Here is a 10,511-nt window from a genome sequence, read left to right on the forward strand (position 1 = left end):
TGCACAGACCCCCGCAGTCTGCTCAGACCCCCGGACAGTCGGTACAGACCACCGGCAGGCCGGCACAGCCCCCCGGCAGTCCGCACAGACCCCCGGGCAGTCGGTACAGACCACCGGCAGGCCGGTACAGACCCCCGCAGCCTGCACGGACCCCCGGACAGTCGGTACAGACCACCGGCAGGCCGGCACAGCCCCCCGGCAGGCCGGAACAGACCCCCGGGCAGTCGGCACAGCCCTCCGGTATATGTGGTATATATGTAGTATGCATGCATGTAGTATATATGTGGTATATGTGTAGTATGCATCTTGCATGCATGTGGTATATATGCAGTATGTATGTATGTTGCATGCATGTAGTACATATGTTGCATGTATGTAGTATGTATGTAGCATGTAGTATGTATTTTTTTTTCTTACATTCAACACATAGGCCGGATGATGGGACTACTACTGTCCCATCATTGGCTAATGTGTCAATCACCGTCATGGTAGCAGGCATCGCCCGATGGGACTTATAGTCCCATCGGACGATGCCTGCACAGACCCCCACAGCCTGCACAGACCCCCGGACAGTTGGCACAGCCCCCCGGCAGGCCGGTACAGATCCCCAGCAGTCCGCACAGACCCCCGGGCAGTCGGCACAGACCCCCGGACAGTCGGCACAGGCCCCCGGCAGGCCGGTACAGACCCCCGGCAGTCCCCTCAGACCCCCGGACAGTCGGTACAGACCACCGGCAGGCCGGCACAGCCCCCCGGCAGGCCCGTACAGACCCCCGCAGCCTGCACAGACCCCCGCACAGTCGGTACAGACCACCGGCAGGCCGGTACAGACCCCCGGCAGTCCGCACAGACCCCCGGACAGTCGGTACAGACCCCCGGCAGGCCGGTACAGACCCCCGGCAGTCCGCACAGACCCCCGGGCAGTCCGCACAGACCCCCGGCAGGCCGGCACAGACCCCCGGCAGTCCGCTCAGACCACCGGCAGGCCGGCACAGCCCCCCGGCAGGCCGACACAGACCCCCGGACAGTCGGCACAGCCCCCCTGTATATGTGATATATATGTAGTATGCATGTTGCATGCATGTGGTATATATGTTGCATGTATGTAGCATGTAGTATGTATGTAGTATGTATGTAGCATGTAGTATGTATGTAGCATGTATGTATGTAGCATGTAGTATGTATGTAGTATGTATGTAGCATGTAGTATGTATGTAGTATGTATGTAGCATGTATGTAGTATGTATTTTTTTTTTGTACATTCAACACATTAGCCGGATGATGGGACTACTACTGTCCCATCATTGGCTAATGTGTCAATCACCGTCATGGTAGCAGGCATCGCCCAATGGGACTTGTAGTTCCATCGGACGATCCTGCACAGACCCCCGGGCAGTCGGTACAGACCACCCGCAGGCCGGCACAGCCCCCCGGCAGTCGGTACAGACCACCCGCAGGCCGGCACAGCCCCCGGGCAGTCGGTACAGACCACCCGCAGGCCGGCACAGCCCCCCGGCAGTCGGTACAGACCACCCGCAGGCCGGCACAGCCCCCCGGCAGTCGGTACAGACCACCCGCAGGCCGGCACAGCCCCCCCGGCAGTCGGTACAGACCACCCGCAGGCCGGCACAGCCCCCCGGCAGTCCGCACAGACACCCGGGCAGTCGGTACAGACCACCGGCAGGCCGGCACAGCCCCCCGCAGTCCGCACAGACCCCCGGGTAATCGGCACAGACCTCCGGAAGGTCCGTACACCCCCCCGAGAGGCTGTACAAGGAGAGAAAAGGGTTTTTCTTATTCCGATACCGGAAGTCCCATAGACTTGAATGGGACTTCCGGTATTGGAATTGGCGATACCTGATACTTTTTTCGTATAGGGCCGATACCATCCGATCCGATATTTTAGGGTATCGGATGGTATCGCTCAACACTAATCATCAGGTTTCAAAGAAAACGCCCAATCCTGGGGATCGCCACGCAGCAAAGAGATGACAATTTTAACCTGCTGCGCGGAGCTCCCCGACGAGTTAGGCTTCAAGGCAAGAAATAATTTACAATTATTCTTAAAATTCAAAAATTTAGACCGATCCCCAAAAAACACATCAGGAGTAGGGATCTTTGGTTCAGCAGCATGTGAATGAGCAAGATAGGCAGAAATTCCCCGCACTTCAGCAGTGAGCTGCTCCACACGATCAGACAATCGCTTCATCTCCATTGAGAAAGAAAAAAAAATTCCCCCTACGGCCTCAGAGACATAAAGGAAAAAATATACACACAAAAATAAAAAATTCTGACAAACTCTTTTTTTTTTTTTTTTTTTTTTTACAATTCCTTCCTGCTATTGAGTACCCTAGGATCTGCGGTATGGCTGGTGATTCTGTTATGAATGAGTCACCAAAGGAGGAAAAAACAAAAATACAAGCTAAGTCCAGAAAACCGGAGAGGTTGGTAGCTATCGGATTGCAGATCCCTGGTCCTATCCACAACAACTAACAGTAGCTGTGGGGGGTTCCTACGATGCCCTAGACCCCTCGAACACAGCCGGAGAACTAAATAGACCTAAAGAAAGAAAGGGGAAATCTAAAGTGCCCCAGAGCAGACCCCCAAAGCAATAGGCAGCCCCCAACATATAATGACGGTGAAGCAAGATGAAAACACTAACACAGATAGAAAGATAGGTTGCGCAAACGATGGGGCCCAAGCTAACTAAAAAGGACAGGATAGAAAAGCTGCTGTCTGCAATCCGCAAAAAACCCTACCAAAAAATGTCCCAACCGTCTGATAGGAAAAACAGGCCCTGAAGTCGCTAGGACTTCAGAAATGACTATATCAGCACTCAGGTAAATTCTGAAGACAGAGCAAAGAGACAAACTGATCAGAGACAAAAATGGAACTCAGCACACCCCCGACCGGGGATGGCTGAACTCCAAAAAACAAGGTAAACAAAACAAAACTAATAAGTTCAATAGCAGAGCAAAAACTTATCTTTGGGAAGCAGGAATCAGACTGGTCTCCAAGAATCCAGCAGAGAAATCACCAGCGACTCAGAAGGGCGTCGGCTGCCTTATATCCAGTCAGCAGTTCCTGTAACCCAGTCATCATCTACCAGATCAGGTGTTTGGTAATCAGCCTCACTACCTTCCTTCACCAGAAGAGGGAGTTCATCAGATCGACGGTGAAGGGGAAAATGAACTCACAACATACCTCCGTCTGCCTTCCAGAAGGCAGTATGTCCTGGTCCTTGCGTCTTTGTCCCTGTACCTTGTCTGAACTCTGTCCTACCCCTGCCTACTTGTCTTTGGCTTCTTTCCCTGCTGTGTCTTTCCCTGTGTCCTCCCTGTCTGTGCGCTGCACCCTTGCAGCTCTGCCTGCTCTGCACCCTTGCAACTCTGCCTGCTCTGCACCATTGCAGCTCCACCTGCTCTGCACCCTTGTGACTCCACCTGCTCTGCATCCTTGCAACTCTGCCTACTCTGCACCATTGCAGCTCCACCTGCTCTGCATTCTTGCGGCTCCGCCTGCTCTGCACCCTTGCAGCTCCGCCTGCGCCGCACTCTTGCGGCTCCGCCTGCTACGTACTCCTGCGGTTCTGCACTTGTGCGGCTCTGCCTGCTCCGCACTCCTGCGGCTCTGCCTACTCTGCACTCCTGTGGCTCCGCCTACTCCGCACTCCTGCCTGTATCCATACCTGCTCCTCCCTTGTGAACAGGTCCAAACCTGTCACGTCATATTCCACTCCCTCCTATCAGTACCCCTACCTGCACCTCCTGTGTCAACAGGACCCTACCTCTTCCTCCATATTCCATTCCTTCCAGCCAGTACCCGATCCTGCTGTGTGAACAGGTCCCTACCTGTTCCTTTGTACACCACACCGGCCTGCCCTGTGTTTCAAGCCGTGCCTGCCTGCCCTGTGTCTCAAGCCGTGCCTGCCCTGTGTCTCAAGCTGTGCTTGCCTGCTCTGTGTCTCAAGCCGTGCGTGCCTGCCAGTGTATCAAGCCGTGCCTGCTTGCCCTGTGTCTCAGCTGTGACTGCTTGCCCTGTGTCTCGGCCGTGCCTGCTTGCCTGGGTCTCAGCCGTGCCTGCTTGCCCTATGTCTCAGCTGTGCCTGCCTGGGTACCAGCCGTTCCTGCCGTGCCTAACTGCCTGCCTATCTGTAGCACCTGTCTGTCACGTGCCCCGTCCTGTGTGACACGGCCAGCAGGCCGGTAACTAATACAACAGGACACGGCATGTGTAATTGTCCAGTGTGACGCGGCCGGCAGGCCGGTAACTAATACAACCAGACACAGGGGATAGGGAAACATTTACAACGGTGGGCCCTGCGATAAGGTCAGGGGACGTGGAGACCTCCTGCACTCCCCTGAGTCAGTGTCCCTAACGCTCCTAACATTCCCTATGCCAGTTCCGCACTGGGCGCCGCTCAGGATACCTGTCACCCTAGCACACCCTATACCTATCCCTTGCTAGGGAGCTGGGTGGCGCAGGCACTGGCCCCACCGCTGTACTAACACCAACATGAGGAAAAGTGACAAACAGGGAAACACTTAGCTTTGCTCTGATGCACTTGCTCCAGTCAACAGAGTCCAACACCTGAGTGCATCATCCTCCCACCGTGTCCAACACCTGGGTGCAGCTGTCCAGCAACGGAGTCCAGCACCTGAGTGCAGCTGTCCAGCAACGGAGTCCAGCACCTGAATGCAGCTGTCCAGCAACAGAGTCCAGCACCTGAGTGCAGCTGTCCAGCAACGGAGTCCAGCACCTGAGTGCAGCTGTCCAGCAACGGAGTCCAGCACCTGAATGCAGCTGTCCAGCAACAGAGTCCAGCACCTGAGTGCAGTTGTCCAGCAACGGAGTCCAGCACCTGAGTGCAGCTGTCCAGCAACGGGGTCCAGCACCTGAGTGCAGCTGTCCAGCAACGGAGTCCAGCACCTGAGTGCAGCTACCAGCAAAAGAGTCCAGCAACTGAGTGCAGCTCTAGACCATAGCTGCCACTCCACCAAGCTTTGCAAGAATTCTTTACTGACACCAAAGCTGCCACTCCACCATGCTTTACACGAACTCCTCGCTGACACCATAGCTGCCACTCCACCATGCTTTACACGAACTCCTCGCTGACACCACAGCTGCCACTCCAGGACTCTGACTGAACTGTCCTGGAATCTCCTCAGCTCCTTCCTTCAGCATGGTTGGAAAAGTCCAAACAATATCACCCACCATGATTGCAACACCTGACACTCTTTTATAGGTAAGAGCCAGCAATCACACCTGCTTAATCACATGCACTAAACTAAAAAAAACAGAGTGCAATGACGCTCACCACCACCGGGGCAAACTAGAACTGAAAACACCAGAGCAATGACCATAACGGCCAGCGGGGGCAAAAACTTTCTCTAAGCACAAAGCTTAGAGAGAGGAAAAAAAAAGGTTACCAGAGCTCTTATCTGACATGATCCCACATGGATCATGACACTGTCCAAGTGACTTGTCCCCGAGTGGGATCAGCAGCCACAGCCAGACACCACCCTGGAGTGGCACCCGGCAGCTACCTGCCGCACAAGTCTGACCTCACCATCAGAGGCTCCAGCAAAGACCGAGGTAGCTGTCGTAGTCACGCCCCTTCCAGGGTAGTCTGGTTTGTGGCACAGTGAGGCCACAACCCCATGGCTCGCACCAATCAGCCAAGGCGCGAGCTTGACACACAGTCCCTTAGTATATAAGTGTACTCACTTATGTATAACACCATCCTTAGTTACATAGTTTCCTCTTTTATTATGTATAACATCGTCCCTTATTACGTACCATCTTCTCTAGTTATATATGGTGCCGTCCCTTATTATATAGCTTCCTCTGCTGATATGTACATTGCTTTCTCTTACATAGTGTATACTTGTTAATTTTGTTATTCACGGTGCCCTCTTTTATTACATAGGCCCCTCTCTTTTTAGATATAAAATGACTGCTGATGGGGCAGCCGGTGACCAGACTACCAGTCCATCATCTCCTCCATTAGAAAAGAAGCTTTCCCATGCTACATCAGCCATCATTGCATCATACAGCTAACAAGACAGGACGGTATGTAATAAAAAACAGGGCTCTATGTAATCCAATATGTAAGGGACGGTACTGTACAAAACAAGAGAAGGCACTGTATAAGGGACAGCAATATACATAATAAAGGAGTCTATGTTATATATACATGTATGTGTGTGTGGCTAAAGATATATTGTAGGGATTCTACTCGCTCAGGTGCAGCTGGAGACAATCAGGGGGCAGGTTCTTTTAAAGTTCATGGGGTTTATTGCATCATAAACCCATAATACAAATGAGCACCAAAGAAATAGCCTTTAGCTCAGGCAAAATACATAACAAATGTCCAGTCATTTTGGCTCAGTCCTGGAGCCAGAACACACACGGGAGACTTCCCCTCCCCACATACAACCCTGTGTTTCAGGAGCAGTCTATGTTATAAGGGTATTGCCACACCCACGAACCCAACAGCTGACTGGTCACGTGACTGTGACCTCACCACAGGTCCTTGAAATACATTAGCAATATAGTGATATTACTTAGGGCTTACATTACAGAGACAAGTCGTCTCTGAGACACATACCTCCCATCAACTATACAGCCCTTAGCCATGCCACATACCTCCCCCCTCTGCCTAAAGCCGTGGGGGGTTTGGCACTTTCACCTACTAGATAAGGTATTCTTGAGAGGGCATCGGCATTACCATGTAGCTTCCCGGCCCTATGCTCTACATGGAAGTTGAAGTCTTGTAGGGCTAAGATCCAGTGGGTGACCCTAGCATTCTTACCCTTTGTTTCCCTCATCCATCTGAGTGGGGCATGGTCGGATATTAACCTAAACTTCCGTCCCACCAGGTGGTACCGTAAGGTATCCACTGCCCATTTTATGGCCAAACACTCCTTCTCTACAACTAAGTAATTTCTTTCACAAGAAGACAACTTCCTACTCAGGTAAAGAACAGGATGCTCCTCCCCACGTATCTCCTGGGAAAGGACTGCACCTACCCTGACATCTGAGGCATCTGTCTGAAGGATAAATTCATGTTTAAAGTCTGGGGCCACCAGAATGGGTTGCTTACACAGAACCCCTTTCATCTCTTGGAAGGCTGACTCTACCTCTTCGGACCATCTGACCATTACTGACTTCATCCCCTTTAGAAGATCAGTTAGAGGCGCCACCATCATGGCGAAGTTTGGGATGAACCTTCTGTAATATCCCACAATCCCCAGGAAGGATTTAACTTGCTTTTTGGACAGAGGTCTCGGCCATGTTTGAATTGCCTCCACTTTATTGATTTGGGGTTTGATCTCGCCACGCCCCACTACATATCCCAGGTACTTGGCTTCCTCTTTGCCCAAGGCACACTTATTTGGGTTTATCGTAAACCCCGCCTCCCTTAGAGCATCAAACACTGCTTGGACCTTTTCCAGGTGAGTCTCCCAGTCCGGGGTAAAGATGACAATATCATCCAGGTACGCGGCAGCGTATAGCTTATGAGTCGCAAGAATTCTATCCATAGCCCTCTGGAAGGTCGCCGGAGCACCCTGCAGGCCAAATGGCATCCGGACATACTGGAAGCACCCGTCTGGTGTAGAAAATGCAGTCTTCTCCTTGGCTTCCTGTGCCATGGGGATCTGCCAATATCCCTTTGTCAACTCCAAGGTGGTTATGTACCTGGCAGGTCCAAGTCTCTCAAAGAGCTCAAAAACGCATTGCATGGGATATGCGTCGAACTTGGAGACCTCATTCAGCTTCCGGTAATCATTGCAGAACCTCCATTCACCATCAGGTTTTGGGACCAGGACAATCGGGCTCGACCAGCCGCTCTTGGATTCCTCAGTGACTCTGAGCTTCAACATACGCTGCACCTCCTTGGAGATTACTTCTCGACGGGCCTCAGGAATTCGATAAGGCTTCACGTTTACCTGCACATGTGGCTCGGTCAGAACTTCGTGCTCGATGACCTTCGTGCATCCCGGCAATTCTGAAAACAGGTCCCGGTTTCTCTGGAGTAACTCCCGGCACTGCTGTTTCTGGGCCTGGACCAGGTGTTTAGCAGGTCCTCCATTATTCCAGGTAGTGCTTGCTGCCTCGCTGAAAACTTGACCCATGACATGCAGCAACTCAAGTCTCTGCTGGCAATGCTGCCCGCACATCTAGCACCAATTGTAGGGATTTTGCTTGCTCAGGTGCAGCGGGAGACAATCAGGAGGCAGGTTCCTTTAAAGTTCGTGGGGCTTATTGCATCGTAAACCCATAAAATAAAAGAGCACCAAAGAAATAGCCTTTAGCTCAGGCAAAACACATAACAAATGTCCAGTCCTTTAGGCTCAGTCCTGGAGCCAAAACACATATGGGAGACTTCCCCTCCCCACATAGAACCCTGTGTTTCAGGAGCAGTCTATGTTATAAGGGTATTGCCACATCCACAAACCCAGCAGCTGACTGGTCACGTGACTGTGACCTCACCACAGGTCCTTGCAATACATTAGCAATATAGTGATATTACTTAAGGCTTATATTACAGAGACAAGTCGTCTCTGAGACACATACCTCCCATCAGCTATACAACCCTTAACCATGCCACAATATATGTGTGTATATATATATATATATATATATATATATATATATATATGTAACTTTGTCGCCATAAAAGGAAGGGGGCCCAAACACATTTCTTGCACAGGGGCCCCAAGCTGTCAGTATGTCTACCCCTGCCCATGGGCGGACATACCGCATGTGCAGCCTGTGCGGCTGCACTGGGGCCCGGAGGTGGAGGGGGGCCCCTGCAGGGTGGCTCATGTGCGGCGGGCAGGTAGCGATCCCTGCAACTCCTCTGCCTACAAGAGAAAATAGCAGCAGAGCGGAGCTACAGCGATCTGTCTTGCTTCCTGCCCACGCTTTCTCTCACACAGACAGCAGCTTTGTGCAGGATGACGTCATCATTCACCTGCCGGCTGTGCAAGAGAGAGGAAGGCGACGGTGATACTGCGGCAGAGCGTGCGGAGAGGTGAAAGGTGCTGTGTGTGTGTTTACGTGTGTTGTGTGTGTGTGTGTGCATGCAGTAGCGCTGCGGGTGAATGTGCAGAGAGGTGAATAGTGCTGTGTGTGTGTAGGGGGAGAGGGCATTGATGAGGTGATAGAGAGGGCAATGATGGGGATGGTGGGGGAGGAGGAAATGATGGAGGTGGTGGAATGGGCAATGATGGGGGTGGTGGGGGAGAAGGCAATGATGGTGGTAGTGGAAAATACATTGATGGGAGTGGTGGGGAAGGAGGCAATGATGGGGCTGGTGGAGGAGAAGGCTGTAATAGAGGTGGTGGAAAGGACAATCAATGATGGGGGTGATGGAGAGAGCATTGATGGGATGTCAGGGGAGAAAGCAATGATAGAGGTGGTGGAAAGGGCAATGATGTGGTGGTAGGGGAGAAAGCAATGATGGAGCTGGTGAAAAGGCCAATGATGGGGTGGTAGGGGAAAAGAAATGATGGAGATGGTGGAAAGAACAATGATGGGGTGGTGGGGAAGAATACAATGATGGTGGTGGTGGGAAGGACAATGATGGTGGTGGTGGGAATGGACAATAATGGGAGTGGTGGGGGAGGAGGAAATGATGGAGGTGGTGGAATGGGTAATGATGGGAGTGGTGGAGGAAAAGACAATGATGGGGTGGTGGGGAGGAGGAAATGATGGAAGTGGTGGAACAGGCAATGATATGGGGTAGTGGGGGATAAAGCAATGATAGTGGTGGTGGAGAAGGCAATGATAGAGGTGACGAGCGCAATGATGGGGTGGGGGAGAGGACAATAATGGGATGTGGGGGGAGGAGGACAATGAGGGGTGTGGGGGATTGGAATGGGAGGAAGGGGGACTTATAATGAGCTTAGGAACAGGGGGAGGTGGAGGAAGACATTATTATCGCTTATTATGTCTAACACTGTCCCTTTGTATAGAGTGTACGTACTTATTATGTATAACACAATCCCTTAGTATATAGTGTGCTCACTAATTCTGTATAACACCATCCTTAGTTACAGTTTCCTCTTTTATTATGTATAACATCGTTCCTTATTACGTACCATCCCCTCTAGTTATAAATGATGCCGTCCCTTATTATATAGCTTCCTCTGCTGTTATGTACAGTGCTGTTTCTGCATAGTGTATTCTTGTTAATTTTGTTTTTCACAGCGCCCTCTTTTATTACATGGTCCCCTCTCTTTTTTAGATATAAAATGACTGCTGATGGAGGAGCCGGTGACCAGATGACCAGTCCATCAGCTTGTCACGCTCACGCCCTGACTGGTGGGTGCGAGCCAGGGGGTTGTGACCCCACTGTGCCACAAACCAGACTACCCTGGAAGGGGCGTGACTAAGACAGCTAACTCTGTCTTCACTAGAGCCTCTGATGGTGAGGCCAGGCTTGTGCGGCAGGCAACTGCCAGGTGCCACTCCTGGGTGGTATCTGGCTGTGGCTGCTGATC

The sequence above is a fragment of the Dendrobates tinctorius genome, unplaced genomic scaffold (genome assembly GCF_039654945.1).
Source record: "Dendrobates tinctorius isolate UK_male_01 unplaced genomic scaffold, ASM3965494v1 ptg000015l, whole genome shotgun sequence".
NCBI classification, from domain to species: domain Eukaryota; kingdom Metazoa; phylum Chordata; class Amphibia; order Anura; family Dendrobatidae; genus Dendrobates; species Dendrobates tinctorius.